This window comes from Triticum urartu, chromosome 2 (assembly GCF_003073215.2).
Source record: "Triticum urartu cultivar G1812 chromosome 2, Tu2.1, whole genome shotgun sequence".
Lineage (NCBI taxonomy): Eukaryota > Viridiplantae > Streptophyta > Magnoliopsida > Poales > Poaceae > Triticum > Triticum urartu.
In genome coordinates, this window is record NC_053023.1 from 329,082,488 (window position 1) to 329,099,239 (window position 16,752).

Below are 16,752 nucleotides of genomic sequence, written 5' to 3' on the forward strand. Positions count from 1 at the left end.
TTGAGCCCTGATGTGCCAACTCATTCATGCTTGTTGTCATCCTACTACTGCTTAGAGTTGAGTTAGTTCTGATTCATCGGGGATGAATTGGAAAGTTATGAACATGTCCTACTGCTGAGAGCTAAGTGTGTGAACACAATTTGGTAAAGGTAGCAGTGAGAGGCCATGCAGGAGTACATGGTGGGTTGTCTCATTGAAACTGTCCTCAGGAACCGAGTTCTGTGTTTGTGATCCATGAACAGTTGCTACCACACATTGGGTTCCGGTAACTCGACCCCTCTCGACTTATTAATCGCCTTGATCTCTGTCCAGGAGTTGCAACTAGTTTTTGGTGTTTGTAGGATATGTGTTGGTGGCCGTGCGTAGCGCTGACCCTAGGGGTGGGCTATGATGAGGTAGAGACACGACGAATGGTGTACCGAGACGCCTGTTTGGTGCCTCGGGAACCCTGCTCTCATCGTTTGGGGCCGTGAGCGAAACCCCGGTCGGATCTCCTTGCGGATGGAACCCGAATAGGCGATAAACTTGGACTAGAGACTTGTGTGGTTAGTCAGGTCGTGGCCGCCTCCCTCGCCTGGCTTCCGCTTGAAGGTTGCCGAGATACACGACATGTACATGGTGATAAGTGGCGAGAGAGTGTGTGAAGAAGTACACCCCTGCAGGGTTAACATCATTTATTCGAATAGCCGCGTCCGCGGTAAAGGACTTCTAGGTTGCCTGTACAGTTCATAGACAAGTGAAAGTGGATACTCTAAAATGCGCAAGATAAGCGTGAGTGCTATGGATGGCCTTCTCGTAGGGAGACGAGAGCGGATCCATAGTGGTGTATTGATATGGTGAATATGTGGACTTGTGTGCGCCACCTGAAAAGAGTTACTTGCAGTCGTAGTTTAGGATAGCCACCGAGTCAAAGCTGGCTTGCTGCAGTTAAACTCCACCACCCCCTTTGTTGATAATGATGCACATGTTGTTAGTTCTGATGTAAGTCTTGCTGGGTACATTTGTACTCACGTTTGCTTAATTTATGTTTTTGCAGAGAGACTTCAGTATCGCTAGTAGTTCCACGTGGACTTCGACGTTTAGCTTGTTACCTCAGCTATGATCTTGTGCCCTCGGTAGGGTCTTTTAGTTAGTCGGGCTTCTCAGCCTTAATCATTTGTAGTTGTCTGTACTCAGACAAGTTAAGATTCTGCTTGTGCTTGTTGCTTGTATGACTTGAATGCTGGGTCATGAGACCCATGTTTGTAATATCTGACTCTTCGGAGTCTTATGAATAAATACTATGAATCATAGAGTTATGTTGTGATGCCATGTTGTATTTGCACATATCGAGCATATTGTGTGTATGATTTGAAATGCTTGGTATGTGTGGGATCCGACAATCTAGTTGTTTATCCTTGGTAGCCTCTCTTACCGGGAAATGTCTCCTAGTGCTTCCACTGAGCCATGGTAGCCTGCTACTGCTCCGGAACACTTAGGTTGGCCGGCATATGTCCTTCTTCGTTCATGTGTCTGTCCCTTCGGGGAAATGTCATGCGTTGTTCCTTTAAGTCCTTGTAGATTGCTATGACTTGGGTTCATATGTTGATGACTGACACGTTCGTTGCTGGGTCATGTATGCATGTCCCTGTAAGTTAGTGCCACTTTGGGTTCACGACTAGTCATGTTGGCCCGGGTTCTTTGTCATATGGATGCTAGCGACACTATCATATATGTGAGCCAAAAGGCGCAAATGGTCCCGGGCCGGGTAAGGTGGCACCCATGGGAATACCGTGCGTGAGGCCGGAAAGTGATATGATGTGTTACATGCTAGATCGGTGTGACTTAGGATCGGGGTCCTGACAGTTTGTTTGTGATAGAACACCCGGAGTGTGAAGCATGCTACTACGAGTCACTAGGTTTTGCAGATCGTGAGCAAGGCAAGTAACACATTGATCATACTCTTTCATACCCAGTTTTTATGCATTAGTTACAATCCTCAAACACTGCATGATTAGGATGTGCTTAACATGTGGGTATTGGGAAGTAGTTGATGAGGTAGAACCTATTACCTGTTTCATTATCACACCCTTGGGAGTTACTTCTAAGTTATGCTTATATTGTTATGCTATGCTAGTAGACGTGGATTGGGTTTGAGTGTATCCATGACAGATGTGAGTGTTTAATTAATGGTCAATTCTAAGGTGGCAACTTTAATACACATCTGGGTGGATTGTTGGTTTTGGGCACCTGGGGTTATACCAGTGTTGTCCTAGGAGATCCCGGGGTTATACCGTGTGATCCTCCTATGGTCCGCCACCCAGGCTCAAAGGGATCATAAGATTATTCATGCTAGAAACTTCTATGTGCATGCACAAGCTATTATGGGCTCTAGCATAGTTGTGTAGGTTGCATGACCTCTTCCAGTGGTAGGCTAGGAGATGTAGGGGATGTAGGTTCATACTTTCTACCCGGGGTTAGAGATAATGCTTCTGAAAGACTGTGTCTCGGGTATCCGTTTCTCAAACACCATGTAGTGCGAGAAATCCAACGAAGGAGATCGAGTCTTGTGGGGAAAAGTGTGCAAACCTCTGCAGAGTCTACAAACTAATCATGATTAGCCGTGTCCCTGGTTATGGACAACTTGAGTATCTGGTTCTTGGATTATCATATGGATCTCATCACTCTAAATTAATTTGATGGGTTGATAATTACTTTTAATTGGGATTGATATGGGGGTACCATTCTCAATGTTTCAACCATCATGATAGTTAAATAAATTATATTCCTTTGTTGTAGGAAAAAATGGCTTTTCGCAAAAACATTATAACCATAGAGCCTCCACCAGCCAAATATGCATGTAGTGATAGCATTTACCTGTTCATTGCTCTACTGTGTTATGTTGCCAACATATTCCATGTGCTGACCCTTTTTTGGGCTGCAACATATCATGTTGCAGACTTTTCAGACAAGAAGTAAGATGCGATACGTTATTTTCCATGCACTCAGCTATGCCGTTGGAGTTGATGGACTCACTTTATCTTCCAAGTCTTATGCTGTTATCTTATTTAGATGGCCTTAAGCCATATTTATTGTAATAAATTCTCTCTTGAGACATTCAATGTAATAAGTGTGTGATTGCTACTCTGTTATAAATCCTTCGAGTATTGTCTGTGTCAGCATTACCAATCCATGGATCACACTAAACACAGAGACTTGACCGCCTGAGGTCGGGTCGCTACAAGATGGTATCAGAGCACACGTTGAATGTAGGACACGACCACTAAGATGAGCCATAGGACACTCTTCTCTACTCATTTCTGACTCCTCTCCATTTTCTACCCTTTAGGATGGCATACTCGAGGAACAAGTTTACATAGCTGGATGAAGACACCCCGTTTGGACGACATTTGAAGGAAGTCACTAGGTACGTGAACATCGGAAAACCAAGCTTCACCGGGACATACACCGCTATTTTACCAGAAGAGGAGTGTTGGTTGATTCGAGTTCAGATTCCAGGAAGGACGTTCACACCAGTCACAAAACCCATAGAGTTTTCCTTTGACGCACCAACCTGGAGTCTAGGTAAGAGCATGGCAGCCCACATCGCCATAGGACACATCGGCGATGTTTACCACAAGGAGCTTAAGGACACTATCTACCAGATATGTGGGCGCTGATATGAGCAATTGGAGATGATCAGCACTAGGAAGGAGAGGTCCATTGCAGCATTCAACCAGGAGTTAAACCATCATATTCGTCGCCAGGAGAACCAGATGTGTGCAAGGATGATAGATTTGAAGAAGGCGATGACCAGGATCACAGAGCTAGAAGAGGAGCTTAAGTCTACACGCGATGGATATGAGGAGGAAATGATGATACTTGTGGAGAAGAATGATGACATGACAAGGAAGTTAGGAGTTTTCATGGGAGACCCCGCGCCAGGAGGAGAAGACGACGAACCCAAGGAAATTCGTTCTGAAGACTACATCATCATTGACGACACCGACTCCATCCCATGTCTCAGCTAGAGCTATGACCATGAAGAAGCGTGAGTTTTGCCACTTGCGCCAGGGAAATCGTACTGTGTCCTAGTACGTAGATGAGTTTAGTAAGCTATCTCGTTATGCCCCTGATGATGTAGCCACAGATGCCGTAAAGCAAGAGAAGTTTATGGAAGGGCTTAATGATGAGATGAACATGCAGTTGATGGTGGTAACATTTAACAACTACCAGGAGCTGGTAGACAAGGCTCTTATGATTGAAGGGAAGCAGCAGCAGATTGAGAGCTGCAAGAGGAAGTATGGACAAGGAAAGTACAATTCTGGAGCTCAGCAGAAGCCTCGTTTCACCCTGAACTTGGGAGGATTGACCCATAACCATGGAGGCCACACTCACAATGGAGGTAGTTCGCATAACCATAGCGGCCCCAAGAATGGAAATGGGAATGGAGCAGGCAGTAACCAGAGCTGCTCTAACCCAGCGTCACCCGCCAAGAAGGATCAAAGTCACATTACCTATTTCAAGTGCGTGAAGACTGGGCACTACGCCAATGATTGTCCGGAATTGAAGAACGGAAATGGCAATGGAAGCGCTGGGAAGAAGCCCAACCATTTCAACAGGGGACAAGTGAACCACGTGAACGTGGAGGAGGTTGAAGAGCAGCCTGATGCAGTTATCGGTAAGTTTTTGGTTAAGTCATTTACCGCCCTTGTTTTATTTGATACTGGTGCATCACATTCATACATTTCAAGGGGATTTGTGGACAAGTTTAAGTTACCCACCTTAGCCCTTAGGACACCCTTGCTAGTGAGCTCACCCGGTGCAGAGTATATGGCCAGCCGATGGTGTGATCGGATACCCATAACCATTGGTAGCCATGTTTTCCCGTCAGACCTAGTAATTTTGGAGTCACAAGGATTGGATGTGATACTAGGAATGGATTGGTTATCGAAGTATGGAGGGAACGTTGGCTGTGCTAGCAAATCAGTTCTACTCACCACCCTAGAGGGAAAAGGATCAAGTATGTATCTAGGCATGCGCCTAGGAGGACTCAAGTAAATTCTCTCTCAGGAGTTGTTCAGGAGGAAGTTCCTATGGTGAAGGATTACCACGATGAATTTCTAGAGGAGTTACTAGGCATGCCGCCAGATCGAGATATTGAGTTTTTGATAGAGCTAATGTCAGGCACCGGACCAATATCGAAGAGACCGTATCGGATGCCCGCAAATGATCTAGAAGAGATCAAGAAGCAGATTAAGGAGTTGTTGGAGAAAGGTTACATCCGACAAAGTTCATCACCATGGGGAGCACCAGTGCTCTTGGTTGAGAAGAAGGATGGATCATTGAGAATGGTTGTTGATTATCATGCGTTGAATGAAGTGACGATCAAGAACAAGTACCCACTGCCGATGATCAATGATTTGTTTGACCAACTGCAAGGAGCTAAAGTGTTTTCAAAGATCGATTTGCGATCAGGATTTCACCAGCTGAAGATTCGAGAAAAGGATATACCAAAAACAGCATTCACCACAAGATACGGGTTATATGAGTATACGGTTATGTCATTTGGACTGACTAATGCCCCTGCCTATTTCATGAGTATGATGAACAGGGTGTTCATGGAGTTCTTGGATAAGTTTGTCGTGGTGTTTATTGATGATATTTTAGTATACTCGAAGAATGAAGAGGAACACAAGGAGCATTTGCGTTTGGTTCTCGAGAAGCTCAAGGAACATCAGTTATATGCCAAGTCCAGCAAATGTGAGTTCTGGTTGAAGGAAGTTGGATTTCTTGGACATGTTATATCAGGAGAAGGTATAGCAGTGGATCCTACCAAGGTTTAGTCAGTCACCGAGTGGTTGGCACCCACCTCAGTTGGAGAGATCCGCAGTTTTCTTGGACTCACGGGATACTACCGGAGATTTATTGAGAATTTCTCCAAGATTGTGAAGCCTATGATGGCATTGTTGAAGAAAGATACCAAGTTCCATTGGACAGAGGAATGTGAAGCAAGTTTCTAGGAGTTGAAGAAACGTTTGACTACAGCCCCAGTGCTAATCCTTCCGGATATACACAAGGATTTCCATGTGTATTGCGACGCCTCACGCTTAGGACTTGGAGGAGTACTTATGCAAGATGGAGGAGTTGTTTCAGATGCTTCAAGACAACTTCGGCCACATGAGTTAAATTATGCTACACATGATTTGGAGTTAGAAGCCGTAGTGCATGCGCTCAAGACCTGGAGGCATTTTCTTATGGGAAACCGTTGTGATGTGTACACGGATCACAAGAGTTTGAAGTACATTTTTACCCAGAAGGAGCTGAACCTCAGGCAAAGGAGATGGTTGGAGCTCATAAAGGATTATGATATGAAGTTGCACTATCATCCAGGCAAGGCCAATGTCGTAGCAGACGCCTTGAGTCGGAAGGGTTATGCCAATACAGTAGTAACAGGAGGACTGCCAAGGGAGTTAGTAGAAGATCTCAGGGAGCTACGTTTGGAGATAGTTCCTAGAGGTTTCATTGCAGCATTGTAGGTTCAATCGACATTGTTGGAAAAGATTAGAGAAGCTCAGAAGTATGACAAAGAAATTGCTGAAATAAAGGAGAAGATGAGTGAAGGAAAAGCCAAAGATTTTCGTGAGAATGAGCACGACACCTTGTGGTTCGAGGACCGTGCTTATGTGCCCAATAATGCAGGGATCAGGAAGTTGATACTTCAGGAAGCCCATGACTCGCCATACTCGATACATCCCGGAAAAACCAAGATGTATTTGGATTTGAAGGAGTGTTTCTGGTGGACTGGAATGAAGAAGGATATTGCCGAGTATGTAGTCGTATGTGATGTATGTCAGAGAGTGAAGGCAGAACATCACAAGCCAGTAGCACTACTGCAGCCTATGCCGATAACCGAATGGAAGTGGGACAAACTTGGCATGGATTTTATCACCGGATTACCCAGGACCGATCAGGATATGATTCTATCTAGGTAGTAGTGGATCATTTGACCAAAGTTGCTCACTTTATCCCAGTGAAGACCACCTATACAAGTGCGAAGTTGGCCAAGATATATATGACCATGATCGTATGCCTGCATCGAGTTCCAAGGACCATCATATCAGATAGAGGAACACAGTTTACTTCAAAGTTTTGGCACCAGCTGCACCAGACTTTGGGTACCAGGCTAGAGTTCAGTACAGCTTTTCATCTACAGACAGATGGACAGACTGAGAGAGTCAATCAAATTCTGGAGGACATGTTGAGAGCTTGTGTGCTAGATTATGGATCTAGTTGGGATGACAACCTACCCTACGCGGAGTTCTCATACAACAACAGCTACCAGGCCAGTTTGAAGATGGCACCATTAGAAGCCCTGTATGGAAGAAGATGTCGAACACCGTTGATGTGGGATGACGTTGGAGACCGCCAGTTGTTTGGACCAGATTTGATTAAGGAGTCTGAAGAGAAGGCTAAGCTGATTCGAGATAGACTAAAGGTTGCTCAGTCCCGAAAGAAGAGTACTGCAGACTCGAAACGCAAGGAGGTAGCCTATGAAATCGGAGACAGAGCATATCTACGAGGAGTTAAACGTTTTGGAGTCAAGGGAAAGTTAGCCCTGAGATTTTGTAGGACCTACCGTGTTTTGGAACGCATAGGAGAGGTTGCCTACAAGTTGGAGTTACCCGAAGGACTGTCAGGAGTTCATGATGTGTTTCATGTTTGTTCCCCGTTGAAGAAGTGCCATGCAGAGATGGCCGATATTCCCAGAGATACAGTGCCCCTAGAAGCAATTTAGTTGGATAGTGATTTGACATATGAGGATAAACCTGTCAAAATTCTTGAGTTTGCTAGCTGAGTTACTCACATCAAGGTTATCAAGTTTTGCAAAGTTTAGTGGAGCCACCATACCGAGGAGGAAGTCACCTAGGAAAGAGAGGATGATCTACGCAAGGACCACCCACACCTACTTTCTAGCCAACCCGAATCTCGAGGACGAGATTCATATTAAGGGAGGTAGGTTTGTAACATCCCAAATTTTCAATTTGGAATGTTATACATAGGTCATTCTTGCATATCATATTTTTTTTGCATTTCGTTTCGCGATCCTCGAAAATCCTAAGAAACTCAAGGACCCACGGAGAGAGTTGGGGATTTCACGTTCTTCATATTTGAATTTTATCAAATATTGAGGCAAGGATCATTTTGGTTTTAATAAATTTTCTCTCCAAAAATATTTCATATTAAAATATATGAGAGGAGATAATATGACTTCTCCAAAAAAACAAGTGAAATATTGGAGGAAAAACATTACAATCAAATGATAAATTTTATTTGGATTTTATTGAAATTTTATTTGAATTAGGAAAAAAATGTGTTTTTCAAAATTGCATTAGAGTCCCAAATAAATGTTCACTTTGTCCGGAATATTATTAGAGGACTGTGAAAATTTATTTCAGGATTTTTGGAGTCCGTTTAGTATTTACTTCATTTGTTTTCCTGCGTCAGGTTTTTTTTAAAAAAGAGAGAGCACCGACCTAACGGGTCATGCCCGACTAGGACACAGCCCAGCCGTCTTTTTAAGGCGAGGCCCAAGGCCCGCGAAGCCGCCAACCCTGCCCGAACCCTAGCGCCGCTCGCCGCCGCCAGCGCCTCCCGTCGCCGCGCTGCCGCCCACCGCCGCGCCGCTTCCCGCCTCCGCCGACCCCGCCCGCCGCCGCCGGAGCCACCGCCGCCGCCGAGGTAGCCGCCGCCGCCATCCGGTTTTCTCGAGAAAACCGTTGTTTTTTTAGAAAACCCTAGATCTAGTTTTTTTAATGGATCGGTTCGTTCAGTTTTCCGTCGGTTTATTTATTTAGCGGACGTCCATCCGTACGTTCGTTTCAACGAACGTTGTTAGTCGATTAGTCGCAGGCAGCGAACGTTCGTTAGTATTTTCGTCAGTTTGTCTTTTTCCAGGATTTTTCCGCGATTATTTCCGATCACGATTTCTGCCCTAATCTTCGATCTAGTATATCTTTTTGCTCGTTTATCCAAATCAGATGAAACAAGTGCCTAGACCTTTGTCTCGAAGCCCTCTTTCTGTTTAACCAACTTGAAAAGGATTTTGGTACTGTAAAATTTGGCTTTAGTCCAGATTAGTAATCGGATCTTGTTTCTTTCATAGTTTGTGTTTCGTTGCTCCGTTTGATTTGATTTTTTTGCAAACCAGAGTTCTTCAGTTGAACTTTCTGGTTAGATCTTCCTATTTGAGTTTTCCCCGTGCACCTTTGCTTGATTGCTTATGTATGCTATTGTTTGTTTGCGATAGAACACTCGGAATGCGAAGCGTGCTACTACGAGTCAATAGGTTTTGCAGATCGTTAGCAAGGCAAGTAACACATTGATCATACTCTTTCATACCTAGTTTTTATGCATTAGTTACAATCCTCAAACACTGCATGATTAGGATGTGATTAACATGTGGCTATTGGGAAGTAGTTGATGAGGTAGAACCTATTACCTGTTTCATTATCAAACCCTTGGGAGTTACTTCTACGTTATGCTTATATTGTTATGATATGCTAGTACAGGTGGATTGGTTTGAGTGTATCCATGACAGATGTGAGTGTTTAATTAATGGTCAATTCTAAGGTGGCAACTTTAATACACATCTGGGTGGATTATTGGTTTTGGGCACCTGGGGTTATACTAGCTTTCTCCTAGGAGATCCCTGGGTCATACCATGTGATCCTCCTATGGTCCGCCAGCCAGGCTCAAAGGGATCATAAGATTATTCATGCTAGAAACTTCCGTGTGCAGCCACAAGCTATTATGGGCTCAAGCCTAGTTGAGTAGGTTGCATGACCTCTTCCAATGGTAGGCTAGCAGATGTAGGGGATGTAGGTTGGTACTGTCTACCCGGGGTTAGAGTTAATGCTTCTGAAAGACTGTGTCTCGGCTATCCGTTTCTCAAACACCATTTAGTGCGAGAAATCCAACGGAGGAGATCGAGTCTTGTGGGGAAAAGTGCGCAAACCTCTGCAGAGTGTACAAACTAATCATGATTAGCCGTGTCCCCGGTTATGGACAACTTGAGTATCTGGTCCTTGGATTATCATATGGATCTCATCACTCTAAATTAATTTGTTGGGTTGATAATTACTTTTAATTGGGATTGAGATGGGGGTACCATTATCAATGTTTCAACCACCATGATAGTTAAATAAAGTATATCCTTTGTTGTAGGGAAAAATTGGCTTTTCGCAACAACATTATAACCATAGAGCCTCCACCAGCCAAATATTCATGTAGTGATAGCATTTACATGTTCATTGCTCTACTGTGTTATATTGCCAGCATATTCCATGTGTTGACCCGTTTTTGGGCTGCAACTTATGATGTTGTAGACTTTTCAGGCGAGGAGTAAGATGTGATAGGTCGTTTTTCATGCACTCAGCTATGCCATTAGAGTTGATGGACTCACTTTATCTTCCAAGTTTTCCGATGCTATCTTATTTAGATGGCCTTAAGCCACATTTATTGTAATAAGTTCTCTCTTGAGACATTCGATGTAATAAATGTGTGATTGCTACTCTTTTATAAATCCTTCGAGTACTGTGTGTGTCAGCATTACCGATCCAGGGATGACACTGAACATAGAGACTTGACCGCGTGAGGTCGGGTCGCTACACATATTAGCCCAATCATGCACATAATGTTTGCATTACTAACTAATATGACTGACTCGTGAGAACCAAATGTGCAGACCATGTGCGAGAAAAATGGTCAGCCCCCTTCGCCGATGCCCCAGATTGCTCTGGCGACCACGGTAAGTTTGATTTGAAAGGTCGTTAGTTACTAGTATTCACATTTTAGTTTGCATCATGCTAGCGAGACATTATCGGAAATGATCTTTGGTGTAGCATGGCTCCCGACAAGCATCGACCAATCCTTCTGCCTCTGCTAATGGCGGAACCCCGATCGGTCCTTCACCTCCATCTGCCACTGGCGTAGCCCCGACCAATCGTACACCTCTGTGATAACGATATTTTTCTTCTTATTTAGCCTGTTTAGTCCATTTTTGACATAATTTAGCTTATTTAGTCCACAAATGACATAATAAGATGAAGAAAATCAAGGAAGATGAAGGAAAGAAGGAATAGGAAGAAAAGAAGAAGAAGAAAGACTTCTTCTTTTCTTATTATTCTTCTTCTTATTATTCTTCTTCTTTTCCTCCTCTTACTTGTTTTTATTCGTAAATGGCATAATAACCTTGCTAACCTCATAAATGTCATATACTTAGCTTGTTGTCCTCTAAAATGACACAATAAGCTTAGTTAGGTCAAAAATGGCATAATTAGCTAGGTTAGCTTAAAAATGACCAAGTTTAGCTTGGTTAGCTCCAATATGATCCATTTAACCTATGTTAGCTCCAAAATGACCTATTTACCTAGCTTAGCTCTAAATTGACCAACACACTTAGCATTTTTACCTACCTTAGCCCAAAAATGGCATTTTTGCCTACATTAGTTAGAAAAGAAGAAGATAAATAATAGGATAGGAGAGAAAGAAAGAGAAGATAAATTCTTCTACTTCTTTTTCTCCTCTTCCTTATCTTCTAGCGAGTCTTCTTCTTCTAACTTTCATCTTTCCCAATTTGCAGATTTGCTTTACATGAGGAAGCTTGGATTCATGGAGTGTTCTATTCTTCTGGTGCTTCCTTGTTGTTTGTGAAAACTTGTTTGTATATGTATGTCTATATGGATATGTTGTTGGAAACTTGTTTCTGGTTATGTATGTATATATGGATATGTTGGACTTTGTTGAACTATGTTGTTGGATATATATGTTGGATTTGATGAAATATGTTGTTGGACATGCTGTTATATGTTGTTGGATATATATGTTGGATTTGATGAAATATGTTGTTGGACATGCTGTTATATGTTGTTGGATATGTATGCATGTATATCTGTGTGTGAAATCCTGTCAAACTAAATGGATTCAAATAAAAACAGTGGATATATAGCCTCTTTGCCGTCTGCTAGCGGATGACAAAGAGGACACGTGGCAGTTACCTGTAGAAACTGGGAACACGGGCTGCCTATTTGGTCACTTTGCCGTCTGCCAGCGGACGACAAAGACCTTCGAATCTTTGTTGTCAAAGAGACCAAATAGGACTGGCAAACAGGGCCAGCTATGCCGTCCACTAGCAGATGGCAAAGATTCAAACCTCTTTGCCGTCAGCCAGGGGACGACATAGCTGGCCACATGGCAGCTTCTCAGTGCTGGCCGAGCTGAGGTCTTTGTCGTCTGTCAGTAGACGCCAAAGAGCTTTGCCTCTTTGCCGTCCACTGGCGGATGACAAAGAGTGTCATTAAGCCCCTAACGGCTCTCACCCCACCCCACTGCCGTCCATGATCTTTGCCGTCTGCTGGCCTCAGACAGCGGACGGCACAATCCTTTGCCATCCGTTTCTAAGAACCAGACGGCAAAGAAGGCCTTTGACGGCACTTGTTCAGACAGACAGTTTGCCGTCTGTCATGTATGCCTTTGCCGTCCGCCATGGCAGACGGCAACGAAGCTGATTCCAGTAGTGTTTCTATACAATGCAGTGTTCGTTGCCCACACATGATGGAAGAGATCACAAAGAGAAATACTATTCACTCATGTCTACGGTTCCAGTATTTTGAAAAAGGATGGTCCACCCTAAAAGAATATTGACAACAAATATGACAAGGCAAGCATAGATGTAGTGAATCAATCATTTACTTGTGAGCTTACTAGGACAAGTATGCTGAACTGTAACTGCAGTAAGAGACCGTCCAAAATCTGAATCAAGAAGTTTGTCCAGCACCTATTGTTTGCACCTAATCGACGTGAATAATTGGATATCATATCGAATGAGTAAGAAAGACAAGTAAAATTGTCAACAAACCTGGCCTACAGTAGTAATCTGGGTCAATGTCACTACGACCAACAATCAAAAATGACTAGTGTCTGTTCCTAGGGACAGAATTTTGAAACCCTGTGAACTTTACAGGTACTAAAGATTACTGAAATACATCTGAACCATTAAGTGTAGGTAGCGCTCAGCACACAACAAACCCTAATGACAGTCCTGCCTAATGAGTAATCAATCAATTAGAAAATGGGTGATGAGGAGTGGCTGCTGAGTGTTGAGGATGAATCTCAGGATAAATCGGGTTAGCTTAGTGGGTGTTGCATGCCTGAGCCCTGAATGGACTGGGAAGGTAGGCACGGCAGCGCGCTTGGGCAGCGATGACGCTGTTGGGCGAGCGGCTCCTGACCTCCGGTTAGTCCGGCGTCTCCTCCTAGAGTCATGCCGTCCGGGGATATCAAGTCGCCGGTGAGGCAGGCGGGTGGGGGCGAATGGAGATCGGAAGACCGCAGCAGAACAGAGGGGAATCGGGGCCTGGGCCGACCCAAAATCCCAGGGTGGGCCGCAGCCCACCGTGGGCACCTTGTAGAGATACACACCCGAGTGTTCTTCTGCTAGCAATTTTTTTGAACAAAAGTGGGTTTCCCCTCCGATTTCTATGAGAGAAACCACCACGGAACCAACATGATCAATTAAACCCTAAGCATGATCAACTAAACCCTATTATGACTGTGCCATGGCAGATTTAAAGCTGCAAACCAGAGAAATGATATTTAGCATCCACTGTTTACTTCGAATTAAGAACTAAATTCTAAGAGCTGAAAAGAAAGTATAGTAACCAAGTTACAATCTATTTTCTAGTTGAGATCAAAAGGTTGAGGAGATACGAAGTACCACCTCTCTTGCGGCGCCGTGTAGGCATCGGGGTGCGATGGCTGTCGGTGGCCTTGAAGCAGATCTGCGAGCGTAGACGGGTGCATCAGGGGATAAGTCCCGTTGCGGTGGAAGAGAAGGTCGTGTGAGCGGCCCCGAAAAAGAGGACGACGGCGCCGATGAAGCGAGAGGGCGCGATGCAAGGCTCTTGGTCCATCGCCATGAATGAGAAACGTCCATCTCTAGCAGTCCATGACACAGTCTTGGTAGGCGCTCCGGCATGGTGGAGGACGGTGGCGATGGATGGGGTGGAGGACGGCGGCGATGGATGGGGTGGCGGACAGAGGAGGCTGGTGTGGGGATGGTGTTCTAGCATGGACGGTGTATGCATAGGAAAATTGAAGTAGAGGTACGGGGAACCATGTTTTTGGGACGCACCTATCTGAAATATGGGAAAGTTACGAACTTAGCCCCCGTTTAAAATTTGGACATCCTGTCGGTTGGGGATAGAACGGTAATCTCGCATCTCGCCAATATTTTCCCAGAGCGATTTCTGGCGAGGAGAGGGTGTTTTGGCGCCCATGGTTGTTTCCCACGGTGTATGAACGGGGCTGACGGGTAGGGCGGTTGTGTCACATCTGAGTGAAGTTACAAACCTGCCCCTATTCAAAATAATTGCCTACATCGATTTTGGCCGAGGAGAGTTTGTTTTTCCGCCCACCATGTATCAATGGGGAAATGGAGGGAGAAACAAAGATCTTTCGGACGAGCTTGAATCAAATGTGTTTTGCCGCCAATGTTTGGCGCAAACCATGTCGGAAGGAGCCAGAGGTGGTCTTGTCACCTCTAATTGAAGTTACTAACCTACCCGATGGATTGTCCGTGTAAGGGGTAGACAATAATTTCCATCTCCCAAACACTTGGCTTCGGGAAGCTGGCGTGGGAGTGGACATTTTGCCGCTTCTTTCGAATTTTGGTACAATAAGCATCCACATTTACCCTGGCAACTAAATTCAAATCCATTTTGTATTCCTATATGAATCTTTATAAATCATTCTATGTGTTTTTATATATCTTCAAAAGCACGACAAAGATGTATTCCACTGTCATATATGAATATGATTTACAAATGCTGATACTCGAATTCACAAGCTAGAATCCAGTTTAAGGTGAATTCAAATATTTGGAACACTTTATGTCCAACTCAAATGTCACATGCAGCATAATGTGTACTCCCATTTAGATATGTACACAAGCTATGTATCAAGATTCCAATACGAGTCAATCAACCAAGAATGTACAAAACTAACAGACATATAAACACTTATAGATATGGATCAATAATATCAACTAACATACATAAGCCAGGATGCTGTATTTTTTTTGCTAGAAGAGCATCCTTTTTCTAGCGAAGCTAGTACAACATCTTGGCCCTTTCGGATGCGTGCCACTTATGGTCCATCTATACTGCTATTATTGCCGATGCACATTAAGCCTGATTGGCATATTTATAGGTCTGGCACAGCAATCAAAATGAAATGTCTCTGAGTCTTACCAATTAATATGAACATGTGCTCAAATAAAATTACAAACCAAAAAACAAAAAATATTACATGATCTCTAAAACAAATGGTTTGTTCGACTACATGAATGATACGTCTCCAACGTATCTATAATTTTTTATTGTTCCATGCTATTATATATTCTGTTTTGGATGTTTAATGGGCTTATTTATACACTTTTATATTATTTTTGGGACTAACCTATTAACCGGAGGCCCATCCCAAATTGTTGTTTTTTGCCTATTTCAGTGTTTCGCGGAAAAATAATAAATATCAAACGGAGTCCAAACGGAATGAAACCTTTGGGAGCGTGATTTTTGGAACAAACGTGACCCAGAGGACTTGGACTGGAAGTCAAGCAATCAACAAGGAGGCCACGAGGCAGGGGGACACACCTACCCCCTGGGCGCGCCCTCCACCCTTGTGGGCCCCTCGTGGCTCCACCGACCTACTTCTTCATCCTATATATACCTACATACCACCAAACCATCGAGGGGCACCACGAAAACCTAATTCCACCGCCACAACCTTCTGTACCCGTGAGATCCCATCTTGGGGCCTTTTCCGGCGCTCCGCCGGAGGGGGCATTGATCATGGAGGGCTTCTACATCAACACCCTAGCCTCTCCGATGATGTGTGAGTAGTTTACCACAGACCTTCGAGTCCATAATTATTAGCTAGATGACTTCTTCTCTCTCTTTGGATATCAATACAAAGTTCTCCTCGGTTCTCTTGGAGATCTACTCGATGTAATCTTCTTTTGCGGCATGTTTGTCGAGATCCGATGAATTGTGGGTTTATAATCAAGAATATCTATGAACAATATTAGAATCTTCTCTGAATTCGTTTATGTATGATTGGTTATCTTGTCAAGTCTCTTCGAATTTTCAGTTTGGTTTGGCCTACTAGATTGATCTTTCTTGCAATGGGAGAAGTGCTTAGCTTTGGGTTCAATCTTGCGATGCTCGATCCTAGTGACAGTATGGTAAATGCCACGTATTGTATTGTTGCCATCAAGGATAAAAAGATGGGGTTTATATCATATTGCATGAGTTATGTCATTTTGCTTAAAGCGTTACTCCGTTATTATGAACTTAATACTCTAGATGCATGCTGGATAGCGGTCGATGTGTGGAGTAATAGTAGTAGATGCAGGTAGGAGTTGGTCTACTTGTCATGGACGTGATGCCTATATACATGATCACACCTAGATATTCTCATAACTATGCTCAATTCTATCAATTGTTCGACAATGATTTGTTTACCCACCGTAATACTTATGCTATCTTGAGAGAAGCCACTAGTGAAACCTATGCCCCCGGGTCTATTTTCCATCATATTAATCTCCCGTCAACAAGCTATTTCTTGCGCCATTTATTTTGCTTTCTTTACTTTTAGTCTTTATCATAAAAATACCAAAAATATTATCGTATCTTCTCTATGAGATCTCACTTT